Raw genomic sequence first — 15,881 nt, 5'->3', positions numbered from 1 at the left:
CCTAAGTTCGCGCAGGCGTAGTCTTGTAAGTATGCTGGACGCCGCCTGACGCGGCCGATGCCCTAGGCCCTTCTGCACCGCGTGGAGGCTCTGGTTGTTCGCCCGAGGATTCTGCATCGGAGGACGGAGATCGCCCGGGCCGTCGAGAGCGAAGGACGGTGCTGGCCCACCAAGTAAGTCGCCGCTTCGGTTTTGGGCTCCGGCTGCTTGTCCTCTGTTGTCCTCCTCGTTTCTGGGCCCTACGTCGTCCGTCGGAGTTTGTCAGAATGGGTAGGTCGGTTGAACGGCTGCTGGCTTGTTGGTGGTTGGCGCCTGCTCCGCAACTGGTCGCAGTGGCGTTTCCAGACTCTGCCGTCGAGGAGCCTGACCCTGTAGGAGCAGGGCCCGGTCTGGTCAGTTATTACGCCCGGTAGCCACAAGGGATGCCCTCCATAATTCCGGGCGTACACTGCCTCCCCCTGGACGAAGGAGCGGGACCCACCCTGGGAATCCAAAGGTGTAGGGGGTGAATAGGCAGGGTGCAAACGGTCAAGGGTTGTTCGCAACCGGCGTCCCATGAGGAGCTCGGCTGGGCTCGTATTGGATTCTGGTGAGGGCGTGGAGTGTTGGGCCAGCAAGAAGGCGTCAATGCGTTCTTGCCAGGGGAGGTGTCCATTTTGGATAGGGCTTCTTTGACTGACCGCACGGCGCGCTCCGCCAGGCCATTGCTTGAGGGTGGAAAGGGGAGGTGAGGGCATGTCGAATGCCCAGGGAAGCTAGGAAGGCCTCAAACTTGGCGGCTGTCAGCTGTGGCCCGTTATCCGAGACCAACACGTCGGGTAGGCCATGGGTGGCAAACAGGTGGCTCAGGGTCGCGATGAGCACGTCTGCCGTCGTGGAGGACATGTGGACGACCTCGACCCATTTCGAGAAGGCGTCCACAGCAATGAATAGCATACGGCCCTGAATGGGGCCTGCGAAATCAACATGAACCCGGGACCAGGGAGTGGATGGGGGCTCCCACGTTCGCGGCTCGGCTTTCGGCGGCAAAGCTTGGGTGCTCTGGCATTGCGAGCACCCGGCGACATGGTCGGCTATGTCTTGGTCAAGCTTGGGCCACCAGACGTAGCTTCTGCCTAGGGCTTTCATCCGGACAATTCCGGGATGTGCGTAATGCAGCTGCCGCAGGACAGTAGTCCTCAGTGAGGCAGGCACGACTACTCTATGGCCCCATAGTAAACAGCCGCACTGGATGGAGAGTTCCGCCAGGCATGCTTTGAAGGGCAGGAAAACGGGGTCTACAGGGTCTTTCGGCCACCCTCGCCTAACCCAATCTAGCACCCGGGATATTACCTGATCCCTTGCGGACGACCGGGCGATGTCGGCGGCAGAGATTGGAAGGTTGAGGTCGTCGATAAGGAACACAGGTGCCACAGCAGCAGGGTCTTCAGCAGCTTCCGGCAGGGGGGCAACGGCTGAGTGCGTCAGCATGAGCGATCTGCTTCCCTGGTCGGTGGTGCAACTGATAGTCGTAGGAAGCCAGGAACACAAACCAACGAGTCATGCGTGGAGATAGGACCTGTGGGGCAGGCCGATCTCCGGCCAGCAACCCAGTAGGGGCTTATGATCAGTGACAATTTGGAATGGGCGGCCATACAAATAGTGATGGAAACGGCGCACCCCGGCCACAATGGCTAGAGCCTCTTTGTCAATTTGCGCGTAGTTGCGTTCAGAAGCAGAGAGCGTGCGGGAAAAATAGGCGACTGGCACCTCTGCCCCACTGGGTAGCTGGTGACAGAGAATGGCGCCCACCCCATAGGGTGAAGCATCACAAGCGAGCACGAGGGGCAAGTGTTCGCTGTACTGCACTAGGACATCGTTAGAGATGAGCAGGTGTTTGACAGCTAGGAACGCGGAGGCCTCTCGGCGGCCCAAACCCAGGGGGCACCTGAGTCTAGGAGGCGATGAAGTGGCTCAGCTACCGTTGCCTTGTGGGGAAGAAAGACAGCGTAAAATTGAGTAGGCCTAAAAAGGCCTGTAATTCAGCTCTGTTAGTGGGAGCAGGGGCCTCCACGATGGCTTTGGTTTTTGGCAGCCGTGGGGTGGATGCCACTGCCATCGATAAGGAAACCAAGGAATTCTATCTGGGATACCGCAACCTGGCACTTGTCTCTCTTAACCTTCAGTCCCACTTGTTGGAAACGTTAGAGAACCAAGCGCAAACGGGCCATGAGTTCGTCCATGGAGGTGGCTGACACGAGGACGTCGTCAAAGTAGGGGACGACGCCTCGGAGTCCTTGGAGCAACCGCTCCATCAAACTCTGGAACAGTCCTGGGGCAATGCTGACCCCAAACTGCAGTCTGCGGCAATGGAAAGCGCCCCGGTGTGTGATAATCGTCTGTGCTTCCGCTGCCTCATCGTCCACTACCAGCTGTTGATAGGCTTGGGCGAGGTCGAGCTTCGCGAAAACAGTCCCCTCGCCCAAGGTGTGCAGTAAATGTTGGACCACTGGCACCGGGTACGCGTTGGAAGGCAAGGCACGGTTGATCGAGCAGCGGTAGTCAGCGCAAATCCTTACGCTGCCATCTGGCTTGATGGGTAACACAATGGGTGTTTCCCACCGGGCATGGTCCACTGGCTCCAAGACGCCTTGAGCCACCAGCCTGTCCAACTCATCGTCCACTTTTGGTTTGAGTGCGATGGGCACTCGGCGAGGCTTCATTCGCACCGGCTGTACTGACGGGTCGAGGTTAAAAGAAACTGGTATGCATGTGTACTTGCCTAGGGTGCCGTCAAATACAGCTGGAAACTCGTTAACCAGGCAATTGAGTGCAGTTGCGCTGAGGTGGTGGATTCCGCTGATCTGCAGACCTAGGGACTGGAACCAGTCAAGACCAAGAAGGCTGGGCAGCCGTCCCTCGACTATGATGAGGGGTAACCGGCCGTCAAACCCCTTGAACTGCACTCTGACTTTACGGGTGCCAATTATTGGAATCAGGTTGCCCTGATAGTCTCTTAATGTGAGATGACAGTCTTGTAACTGGCGTTTGGACAGCTGAGGCAAAAGGCGTTTGGTTGTGCTCCAAGACACTATGGACGTTGCGGAACCGGTGTCGAGCTCCATCTCGCAGGGCTTCCCTTCTAACGTAACCGTCAGTGGATCTTCTTTTGAAGATGGTGGCAAGAGAGACCGTGGTTAGAGTTGCGGAGAATGGCATGGCAGTCCATTTGGCTTTCTTGGGGCCCTCTGTCCGGGTTCGATATTGCCGAGACCGCTTGGCTTGGGACTCGGAAGAGGATATGGGCTGCGCTGCTCGGCACACCTGAGCGATGTGGCCCTTCCTGCCACACCGCTGGCAGAGGGCTTGCCTGAATCTGCACTCAGCTCTTTCGTGGTTGCCTCCGCACCCACTACATGCAGATTTAGGTTTGCCCTTCTGCCGTTGCCAGCTCTTTCTGTTCGCCTCCTCAAGGCGGTTAATGTCCTCATCAAGGGTTTCAGCATCGGAATCTTCACTTTCCGAGTCTGGCGGACCGGTCACTGTGTTAAAGGCATTGGAAGCCTGCGAGGTATTGGCGGACCGGGCCTTCGGCGATGGTGGGATGCAGCAGCCATCTCGGAAGCCCGAACTTCGTCAAATGCGGTTTGGAACGACAGATCTGTTTTTGTTAGTAGCCACTTCTGTAGCTTGAGATCTCGGAGGCCACACACAAGGCGGTCGAGGAGAGCTTCATCCAAATCCCGGAACTCGCAGTGGAGGGCGGCCGATCGTAGGGCAGCAACGTATGTGCTAACGGACTCCCCCTCAGCTTGGCTGCGCTGCTGGAATGCGTGCCGGCGGGCTATTTTGGACGGGGACGGAGCATAATGGCTCGTCAGCTTTGCCATCAGCACGGGCCACGGAACGGCCTTGAGGGGCTCAGGAGCTGTGAGAGCCCTGGTCTGTGTGGAAAAACGTCTGTGCCACAAACGGACAAGAAAAACGCGCATTTCCGCTCGTCCGTCAGCTCGGTGAGGTCGTGTGCGACCAAAAAACATTCAAACCGAGCCGTTGTAAGACTCCCATGTCTCAGAGCCATAGTTGAATGGCGCGAAATTTAACGTGGCCATTCCTGTCAGAGCCAGCGACGTCTCAGCGCGGTAGAATTAAGCGCGGTTCTAGTGACTCAGCGAGTGACTTCAGCAGTAAGTGACTTCAGCTTCTCGCACCTCAGTTTGGCGATCCCACCCTCGTCGCCAGTGGTGTGTACCAAGGACCTGTGGGTAGCCAGAAGAACTGAGGCGGAGACAGGAATAAAAGGCTAACAAGTTTATTCCCTTAAAGTACAAGCTAACAGTTCAGAACCGGCTTAGATAGGAACGCGCGCTGCTCGTTTGGACAGCTCCCTATTTATACAGGAGCTGTCAAACGATCAGCCAATCAGCTGTCGAGTGCTTCCCGCTTAAACTCTTAGTCAGCGCATGCTCAGAATACAACAACCTCAGTGCTTCCATATTGTAGAAATATCTTCCAAGGAGCAAATTGCCCTAGAACAATTCTCAACCTCAGCAACTTAAAGATCTATGAACTTCAGCCTCCCTATATCTTCCTGTTAGCATGTGAGTTCAGTCCTATCTTGTGCACTCACAGCACTAAAATCAAAGAATAAATACTCTTGCTTTCTCGAGAAACAAACAAGCAAACAAAGGAAAATAAAATGAAACACTTACAATTTGTCCATCCATACCCCTACTTCCTATTGTCTATATTGGGGAGGGGGGACAAGAGGGAGGGAGGAGAATGAGAGTAATTTCTATCAATGAAAATTCACCCTTGTCACTGAAAGTCACAATAGGCAACTGGAGTTGAGAAGCTGAGGAGACAAGAGACAAGGGTGAGGCAAGAATTCCTGTAATTGAGGGAGCTGACCTGCTTACAAGTTTTAAAACAGTTTATTTTTCCCAAGAACTCACATGTTCTGCAGTAGAGAGATGCCTCAGATTTGAACACTGATGCCATCATGGAATGGTGAGGTCAAGCATTGGTTTTGAACTGGGACTGAGGTCTTATGTGGAAGTACCCAAAGATTGCAACCATATGCACTTTTAGAGCAAGACTTCCTGGAATTTACTTTATTCCAAAGTTCATAAATTAATAGACCTCACTGCTTTGGAGAAATGTGAACTGGGAGCCTGAAAGCGCCATCTGTTCTTGGGAAGTCTTGAATTCATAATGTGGCTTTAATAGTAACGCCTCTTTGATCTTCAGGCCCTCTTTCCACAATATACAAATAATATTGCTATATGTTCAAGTGCTTTTCTCTGGCTTTCTGTAATAAAGAAAGCTCCTTGGACCTGCTAAATACTATATGTGTACAGACTGTATTGACTAATTCCATGCCTTTTTAAAAATGCCGAGTAGCTAAACCTGGCTGATACCAGTTCAGTGATATCACTATTAATTATGGTGATGTCAGCACCGGGGGGGGGGGGTAGGAAATAAGTTTAGCAAAAACTGCAGAAAATAATTTTACAGAAATCTATCTCTAAACCTTAGATCCATCTATGGAATGTTTTCTCCGGTGTCCTCTGTCCTTTTCAAAGATTATTTAATTGAAAAACAATACATTGGGAAGCTGTCATGCTGCCAACGAAAGAATGAGCATCCGTCACCATTTGCATTTCCAAGAATCTGCATGCTGCCTCACAGTAAAAGTACTTTTTCTCTAAACAATGGAGTTGGGGGTTTCCTTTCTTGGATTTTGAAGGAGGCACGTCTGACCCTGGTCATTCTGAAGCATGCTTAAACAATACGTGCTTGTGTTACAATCCAATATTTTCTTTAGAAATGTGGCTGCAAATGTGAATTGGAGACCATCTTTTCCAGTTTGTCTTCACCAAACTCTTTTGTGACTAAGTAAGCCTCTCCAGTAGATATTGGAAAAGAATGCTCTCAAATATGTACTCCAATGTTTCCAGCCAATTCCAAAAGATTGTGGAGAAACAAAACAATCTGTACCAGGATGAGATAGATGATAGCTAGATAGCTAGATAGCTAGATAGATAGATAGATAGCTAGATAGCTAGATAGCTAGATAGCTAGATAGCTAGCTAGCTAGATAGCTAGCTAGCTAGATAGCTAGATAGCTAGATAGCTAGATAGCTAGATAGATAGATAGATAGATAGATAGATAGATAGATAGATAGATAGATAGATGATAGATAGATAGATCTAAATTAGATTAGAAATCAATTCTTCGTTGAGAGCATATAAGTGACTGACTGTTTCTCTACTTTATAGTTCCTTCCCCCCTGCCCAAGGGTAGTCCTTGTCTTACAACCCCAATTGAGCCCAAAATTTCTTTTACCCATTTTACAACTTTTCTTGCGACAGTTGCTATGTGAATCAGTGCAGTTGTTAAGCTGGTAACACAGCTGTTAAGGGGATCTGGCTTCTCCATTGACTTTACGTGTCAGAAGGTCACAAAAGATGTTCACATGACCCCGGGACACTGCAATCTTCATACATGCATGCCTGTTGCCAAAGGTCCAAATTTGGATCACGTGACCATGGGGATGCTCTAACGGTCGTGTCACTTTTTTCCATGCCATTGTAACTTTGAAAGGTGACTAAACAAATTGGTCTAAGTCAGGGACTACCTGCACATGGTGGTACCAGGAGAGTTCAGCTTTATTGCTTTCAGAATAATCCCTCCATTGTGAAAATATTTTGACCTGCAGTAGCCAAATTTCAGAGCCTATGATACGTTGTTGTTCTTGTTTTGGCATTTTGCTGATAGAAGGTTTTGTCTTGCTAGGTCAGAGATTCCCTGCCAATGCCAATTAAAAAAGGAAATTAATGCAAGAGCTCTGTCAGTTGGTTCAGATGTGCTCATCAACCACAGAGATGACAGCACATTTTTCTATTTAAAGAAATGCAGGTCAGCTCTGTTAAGATCTGCTGAAGGGAGGAATGAGGAGGCTGCCTATCAAAACTGTTCAAAATGTCTATCTTTGATGCTTTAAAGCTGAAAACCTCCTACATTTTCTATAAAGAAGTCTTCCTTCAGGAAGATGCCCTCTGAAGGACCATCTGCCGATTACCTCCCTCCGACCGATAAGATCGCACAGACTGGGCCTCCTCCGAATTCCATCCGCCAATCAATATCGACTGGCAACTACACGGAGGAGAGCCTTTTCTGTTGCGCTCCGACCCTGTGGAACGATCTCCCCGTCGAGATACGCACCCTCACCACCGTCCAGGCCTTCCGCGCAGCCCTCAAGACCTGGCTCTCCCACAGGCCTGGGGATAAGTCTCTAATTTGCCCCACCCGAGTGTTGAATGTTGAATGCAAGTTGTGTTTTTATTACTTATTTTGTTTGTATATTGTTTATTTTGATTTGCACCCCCTCCCTGGTGATTGTAAGCCGCCCTGAGTCCCCTCAGGGAAAAGGGCGGCCTATAAACCCTAATAAAATGAAAATGAAATGAAATGAAATGAAATCTATTGAGGATCATTTTTAATAAGAAATACATACTGTATTTTCGGAGTATAAGATGCACCTTTTTCTCCCCTAAAAGAGGGTGAAAATTTGGGTGCATCTAATATACCAAATGTAGCCCTGCCCACCCACCATTTGGCCTCTGCCTCACACCAGTTACCTCCTTGCAGCAAACAGAGAAAATGGGGCTTGCGGAGGCAGCAATAGACTATGGCCATGATGGCGAATCTATGGCATGCGTGCCACAGGTGGCACATGGAGTCATTTGTCAGGGCACACGAGGGTTGCTCTGTCAGCTGTCCAGCGCGCATGTGCACGCTGGTCAGCTGACTTCATCCTTCTTTTGAGGCCATTTTTTGCCCTCCGGAGGCTTCAGGAGCTTCCCTGAAGTCTCCGGAGCACAAAAAAACTGGCTCTATGGGCAAACTGGAAGTTCGGGAATAGACTTCTGAGTTGCTCGTAGGGCTGATTTTAGCCCTCCGGAGCATTCAGGAGCTCTCAGGAGGCTTCCCTGAAGGCTCCAGAGGGCAAAAAATGACACTACGAGCACACCAGAAGTCATTTTTCACGCTCCGGAGGCTTCAAGGAAGCTCCTGAAGCCTCTGGAGGGCCTCCGGGGGGGCTATTTTTGCCCTCCCCAGGCTCCTATAAAGCTTCTGGAGCCTGGGGAGGGTGAAAAAAGCACTCCAAAAATGGGGGGAGAGCTGGTTGTGCACACATGCACGCATAGCATTATGGGTGTGGCGTGCCAAAAGCGGGGGGACGCTTTTGGCACGCGAAACAAAAAGGTTCGCCATCACTGGGCTATGGCAAACCCTGGCAGCCTGAAACAGCTGATGATTGAAGCCCCCCTCCCCCCCCCCCGGGTAAACTGAAATTGAAGTGAAACTTGCTGTTTGCTGTAAGGAGGCAAATGCTGGGAGGCAGATTTTTTTCTTCTTCTAATCAGGCTAAACTGAAACAGGCTGTTTGCTGCAAGGGGGTAAGTCAATATTATAAATGTCTATAGAATGTTGAAATTATTACACTTATTTTTTAAAGACTGCTTTATTATTGTTCTAGACTACTTAACAAAATGAAGATGATTTTTTTTAAAAAATGCTTGATCTGAAGAGGCCCAATGCTATTGTATCTCTTTTAAATAGCAGAGAATAATATATACTTCAGAAAGCCACATCAATTTTAACAGCATCTGTACAAGTATAGTCTGAAATGTAACACACAAACAGTGTCTATCTTCTGTACTGTTTGCTGTTTGGGGCAAGGAGGCAAATTGCTGGGAGGCAGAGACAGATTTTTTTTCTCTTGTTTTCCTCCCCAAAATCTAGGTGCGTCTTATACTTTAGAGCATCTTATACTCTGAAAAATATGGTACATCATAGAGCGGTGGCTCTGCAGTTAAGACACTGGGCTTGTTGGCTGGAAGGCCAGCAGATCAAGTTCAAGACCCGAGAGCCACTTGAAGGGTTGAACTCCCCATCCTCGCCCACCAGCTCCTGCCCAACCTAGCAGTCCGAAAGCATGCAAATGCAAGTAGATTAATAAATACTACTTCGGTGGAAAGGTAACAGCACTCTGTGACATCATGCTGGCCACATGACCATGGAAATGTCTTCTGACAGCACTGTCTCAGTGGCCTTAAAATGGAAATAAGCACTGCCCCCTATAGTCAGCAATGGCCAGCGGAGTAAAATCCACAGGACTCCTTTACCTTTTGTTATATATCATAGAATCCCTAATAAACTCTGTAGTTAGTATAGTTACATATTGTTCTGATCCAGCTCTCTAAACACAACAAACACTCTGAAGTGAACTCATAAGATCCTTTAGTAGGAATGCCGGCAGCCCCGGCAAAACGTTTCTCTTGCAGGCTAACAAGTCTATCCAGCCGGAAGATGAATAGTTGTCTGCTACACCTATTCATCTCCACCCCCTGCCTTTTAAACCCAGAGTTAGGGTGGGCTTCCCCAGGATGGCCCATGGCTTTTCCACTGCTCTTCTCTGCCTTCTGCGTATCTGCTCGTCTGGCACTGGATCCAGCTGTTGTTTCTCTTCTTCATCAATATCCTCCAGACCTGGGGGCTGACTCTCCATCTGAGGGGCGATGGATGACCCAGGCTCTGCCTCGCTCTGCCTCTCTCTCTCTCCTCTCTCTCTCTCTCTCTCTCCCTCCCTCCCTTCCCTCCCTCCCTCCCTCTCTCTCTCACAACACATATTATGAAAACTTACACTGCAGGGATACCTGGACCAAACTCTTGGGGTTATGCCACTGGGGGACAAAGTAGTTACAATGGATACCTCAGGGCACTTCCAGAAACTGGATTTTCCTTCTTCGGTCTTGTTTTAACTATTTTCAAATCTTGATATTGGGATGCTTTAAGGGCAGAAATTTTTAGATGGTTGGATATCCTACAGAGAACTGCTAGCCCAACCAGTGTCCTCTTGCCAGTCAGTGCCCTATCCCAGTGTTATGTAAAAAGTGCTGAAACTTACTTGCGCCTCTCGCCTGCTGCTTCTCGCGATCTAACACCCAGGGCTGAGTATTAATTTCATCTAGCCACAAAATAAAAGATAATAAATTACCAACTTTTCCTATCGTTTCTGTCCTGGCTATGGTGGCAAAGCTCCATTGCCTTCAGTGGCAGTTTTGGATGGCAGAGTGAGCTAAGAATCCTTTAACAAGAGCACCAAAACACCCCTTTCAGCATAAGACAATGTTTTATTTTATTCCGAGTGGCAATTCGCTGTCTTGGAAACATTTCACCATGCAAAAGATACAACACTGCTGGCCTACAGATATGTAAACCTTGTTCACAACGCAATGACATCACACAATCAATGAGGACTCATCTTAGGATACTGTCTTATTGTCCAGGCTCCTTGTTCCTGCCTCCATTCTTTATTACTTTCTTTTACAATTACCGAATTATCTTTGCTTTTGGTTTTTACTCCCTGAAGACCTTCTGAAGAAATAAATCTATATCCTAAATGAATTGATAATTTAGATATTTTTCAGATTTCCCAGTATTGGTTCAGAAATGCAACAGTGCTCTATAACCCTCACTCAGGCTATTCTGAATTCAGGTCTAATGCTCTTTTGAATGAATGCTAAACCCATGTTCAGTAATAGCCTGATTATCGCAGCTATGTGAAGAGAACTTGATGAAGCAGGAGAAAAGCTCCAATTCTTCTCACAATCCTTCCACCATGCTGGGACCTTGGACCTTTGTTTATGCAGGAGCTTTACATACATGGGAATAGCGCTGCCAGAAGAACCCACTCTTTTCATTTTTAAACTACCCATCTGAGGATCTGCTAAACCTGTATTTAAGCGATCAATTCAGCACTTTTTCTAAAGGACTTGTCAGATATTAGGTGAAGAGATAAACCTAAGGGAAAGGATACTATGTGTTTGGTCTCTCCTGCAGCTCAGGACAAAATGACTATGGAGCAGCATACGTCCTTGTCTCTTTCGATGCCTCTGCGAGCCTCCGCGATGCTCCAGTTGCTCGGTGGAGTGTCGCGCAGGCGCCGTGCACTCCATGCACGGAAGCATCAAAGAGCTCAAATACAGGTGAGCTCAGGTAGGCGGGTGGGCCCTCCGGAGCACCATACCGGACTGGTACCGGGGCGTACCGCCTGCAACCCACCACTGGTGCTTCATCACTGGGTGTGTTTAAGAAGAGACTCGACTGTCACCTATCTGAAATGCTATAGGGCCATGATGGCAAACCTATGGCACGCGTGCCACAGATGGCATGCAGAGCCCTCTCTGCGGGCATGCGAGCCATCGCCCCAGCTCATCTCCATCATGCATGCGTGTGTGCCTCCCACTGGCCAGCTGGTTTTTAGCTCTCTGCCACGCATGAAAGGGGGTGGGGCACATGTGGGAGATGTGTGTTCATGCATGGGGGCGTAGGGAGCATGGAGGGTCCTAGGCCCAAAACAGGGTGCAAGAGGGTGCACACACACATGTGCGGGGAGGTAGGGACACAGCAGAGGTGTCATGTATGTATTGCATTATGGGTGGAGGCCACACACACACCACAAGTGTGCATGCATGCACCTGTTTTCGGCACGTGGTAACAAAAGGTTAGCCATCACTAGTATATAGGTTTTCTTGCTGAGCCAGAGGGTTGGACCTAAAAGACCCTCCAAGCTCCCTTCCAGCTCTATTCTGATTAATTAAGGAGCTCTAGATTGCTTGGGTGCAACTCAGAGCTATAGTGGCTGGTTTACATAGGGTGGCACTAACTACTCTAGCTATCAGCTAGGACTCTTTGGAAACAGAGGCTAAAATTCTCTTTGGCCATCAGTATGCATGGCATGATCCTCTCAGATCATTCGCTCTCCTTCTCTCTACTTGGCAGTGCTTGGCCCTTCTCAGCGTTTCTCACTGCTGTTGAGGTCCTGTTGAAGTAACGTTGACATAAGAGTAGATAATCACTGTGACACCAGCCTTTGAGGTCGCCAGAGGACAAAGCTGCCATTTGTTGGGTTTCACACATTGTGTGTCTTTATTCCTCAGCTCAGTGGTGGCTTGTAAAACCCACACATAATTGCACAGCCGGAGCCTGAACAACAAGCAAATGAAAGCATTTTTTTTGTTTTCTTGTGTTGGTAAACTGATAATATGGGTAGCAATTTGTGGCTTAGAGACCAAAATGATCTAAATTAGCTTATAAAATCAATGCAGCTTTGATGGCTCTGAAGCAAAAGAAAACAAGAGTTTCTGGGTGTAGTGCTAATAAATCAGGCAGGAGACATATATTTCACCATGTAGTAGAGTTACAACTCCTGGTACATGGCATATAATTAGATGATAAATATTATTTTTATTATACTAGAAAATCATTCTATAATACAAATGATAAATGATAGACAGATAGATAATAGACAGACAGACAGACATGAGAGGAGAGAGAGCCAGAGAGAGAACATGTTTTGTTTGCATTATAATTATCTACCCTGGTGGCACCAGTGGTTAGAATGCAGTATTGCAGGCAACCTCTGCCCACAATCTGGAATTACTTCATCTGTATATATAAGGCAGTGAAATATTATAGGAAGTACAAAATTTATCCTTGGGATTGGGCGGCTATAAATTTTATAAATAATAAATAGATAGATAAATAGATAAATAAATACATAAATATCTATTGGGGTCAAGAGAGTCATATATCAGAAAGATCCACTTCAGCTATACTAAAATAATGACTAACAATATATATTCTTCCCCTGAATTAATATTTCTTCTTCCATTTACTGAGTTATTGTTGTCAACACAGTGTTTCTCAATCCTGGTGTCTTTAAGATACATGGACTTCAACTCCCAGAGTTCCCCTAATCCATATGGCTGGCTGGGAAATTCTGGGGGTTGAAATCTACATATCTTAAAGTTGCCAGGACTTGAGAAAACTAGCTAACACAGGACTCTTATTCAGATCTTATCACATCCAACTGTGATTAGGAAGCAAAATCTGAGATAATAGTATTCATTCATTCATTCATTCATTCATCTCCATATTCATCTTTTTATTTTTTTAATGCAGCTTTCCAACTGACTCTGGAAAAAAACAAAATAATAATACTATTAAACTTATCCTATTTTCTCTGTGAGAAAACTAATAATGTAGTTCTAATTACTACATTCTAAGAAAAGTTACTCAGAATCTAAAGCACCATACAGCAGTATATAAGTCTAAGTACAATTGCTGCTGCTATGATATCCATTCATCCATCCACCCACCCACCAACCACTCCATCCATCCATCTTTCATGTTATTTTAGCTATCTTCAACTTGGGTCCTAAACCTCATGCATGAACTATTTCCAATTTCCAACAAGCCCTATAGTGACTACTTGATAGAGAAATAATGCAAACTAATGCAAGTAAAGAGGGCAAGAGGATGGCACAAGATTTACTGACAAGGGGGTGGCTCATTTTTTTCAAAATTGTACTCAAATTATCTAATATTTTCCTAAGTGGAACAAGATGTTGATAGACTGGATGGATGGATGGATGGATGGATGGATGGATGGATTTAAAGCAATATAAATTAACGATTCATCAGTCCAGACTGAGAACTTTGAAACCTGACTTTCAGCCAGAAACATCTGAGCTTGAATTTTGATGTAAGTTTGTGCCAGGTTTGTGTTGTGAACTGGAAGCTGTCATGTCTTCTTTCAGACAGGCAGTTCATATTTAATTTCTTTCAAGATATTAGACAAGAAACATACAGTCTTCTCTGTGTTAGAAATAACTGCTGAAGATAGATGGTGCCGATGAAGTCTAGTAACGTCCCTTCTGAATCTAATCATTATAAATAGGCATTTAAATATCTAACACTAGATTTTTTTGTTTATTTACTTTTGTTTCTCTGACATAGTAGAACTTGGAGCATCAGAACTTAGGACAATTTAATAAATAAATATTTTTAGAAGGGTTCTCATGGCTATCACAGTTTAGATTGTTCTGGGTAATCCACTTACTACTGTTTGGTCACTGGGAAATGGGCATTTTGATTGGCTGGCTGGCTGGACCTAAAGGGATTTCAATTTGTTTCCAGATACAGTTCAAAGTGCTGGTAGCAGTCTTTAAAAACTGTTTAGACCTGGATCACTTTTGAAGGATCACATTGTACCATCCCATCTACCTGTTGAAATTGTCCTTGAAGGCCTCTTTGTATTTTAATAGTCTCTGTGGTACTATTTTCAATAGCTGGCCCTTGCTTTAAAATTCAGAGTTACTTCAGAGTAACTAACACCTAACTTCCTCACTAGGTACCTTCTAGAAATTATGAGGAACATTATTGTTATAAAGGATTTTTTGTTGTAGTTCTTGTTAAATTGCAGTTTCAATATTTTTTGATATTTTTATTCCTGCTGTGTTTGTCTGTTGCAGTTTTTTTATTTTTTCCATCTTTTTTCTGAGTCTCCCAGAAATCTGTGAGTGAAATCTTAAATGTTTAAATAGAATAATAAATGAATTCAATAAAAATCACATTATAGCTGCATATATAGATATATCTATTGTTATATATGTTCAACATATAATATACTCACTGACTGTAAAGTTGACCCAGTAATACTTTGATTTTTCATTTGGATCTTTGTAGACCTCAAACCAGAAAGAAAACATATCATTTTAATCGCATAATGCTGTCTCTTAAGCATTGTTATTGAATGTCTACAGGTAGTTCTCAATTTGCAACCATAATTAAGCCCAAAGTTTATGTTGCTAAGTGAGACAGTTGTTAAGGTTTGACCCATTTTATGGCCCTTCTTGCCACAGTTGTAAAGTGAAACCACTGCTGTATTAAGTAGTAGCATGGTTGTAAATGTATCAGACTTCCTGTGTTTGTCGAAGGTCACAAAAGGTGATCACATGACCCTTGGGCACTGCAACTCTCATAAATATGAGTCAGTTGCCAAATGCCTGAATTTTGATCAAGTAACCATGGGGATGCTGCAAGGTGTTAGTGGGGGGAATGGTCATAAGTCACTGTATTCGGTTGCCATTGTAACTATGAACAGTCACTAAATGAACAGTTGTAAGTTGAAGACTTCTTGTACAGGATATCTATGGGTACTCAAAAATCAGTTACCAGAGTTAATTACATAATCTTGCATTAAAACCAGTGGTGGGTTCCGGATCCCATTGCAACTGGTACAATGCAACGGGGCCAGGCACCCCACCACGTGCACGCACGTAGCATGCGTGCAGCACACGCATGCATACCCACTGCCCGCTCCAGCTGCTCAGCAGAGCATTGCACAGGCGCCATACGCTCCATGCATGTGCACAAATGCCCTGATCGGCTCAAATAGCGGTAAGGAGAGCGGGCGGACAGATGGGCCCTCTGGAGCACCGTACTGAAACGGTACCTGGTGCTCCCAGCAGGCACCGGTATGACCATATTGGGGCGTACCAGTCATATCCCACCACTGATTAAACACATCTTACATTGGTTTTATCTCCTAAGAGTACCTAGCTGTTCTCTTGAACAAATGTATCCTGCTATAAAGCTACTAGAAAGATCAACTAACTGGTCAAATTTTAGGTTTGTTTGTTTATTAATTTTTAATACATTTTCATGGCTGTAATATTTGACAATACAAAGTGCAGACATCCTTTAGCACTTTCACTGCCTAGCCTTTGTAGCTCACATGAATAATTGCATTAGAAAAAAGAGGCATATAATCAAAGTGTGAGTCTAATGTCACACCTGGCATTATCCCGATAGCAATCAATTAGTCTGGAAGCTCTTATCACAGAAAGCTTGACCATCGATGGCTATTAGTGTTACATATTGAAATGAGTAGCTGAAGTTAGTGCCTGAAGTTCTCACTCAGGTCCACTGTTGAAGAGGGAAAATACTTAGTTCTGATTGGTTGAATGGCTGACAACTTCCTATA

The sequence above is a fragment of the Thamnophis elegans genome, chromosome 3 (genome assembly GCF_009769535.1).
Source record: "Thamnophis elegans isolate rThaEle1 chromosome 3, rThaEle1.pri, whole genome shotgun sequence".
Classification (NCBI taxonomy): Eukaryota; Metazoa; Chordata; class Lepidosauria; order Squamata; family Colubridae; genus Thamnophis; species Thamnophis elegans.
This window is presented reverse-complemented; position numbering follows the sequence as displayed.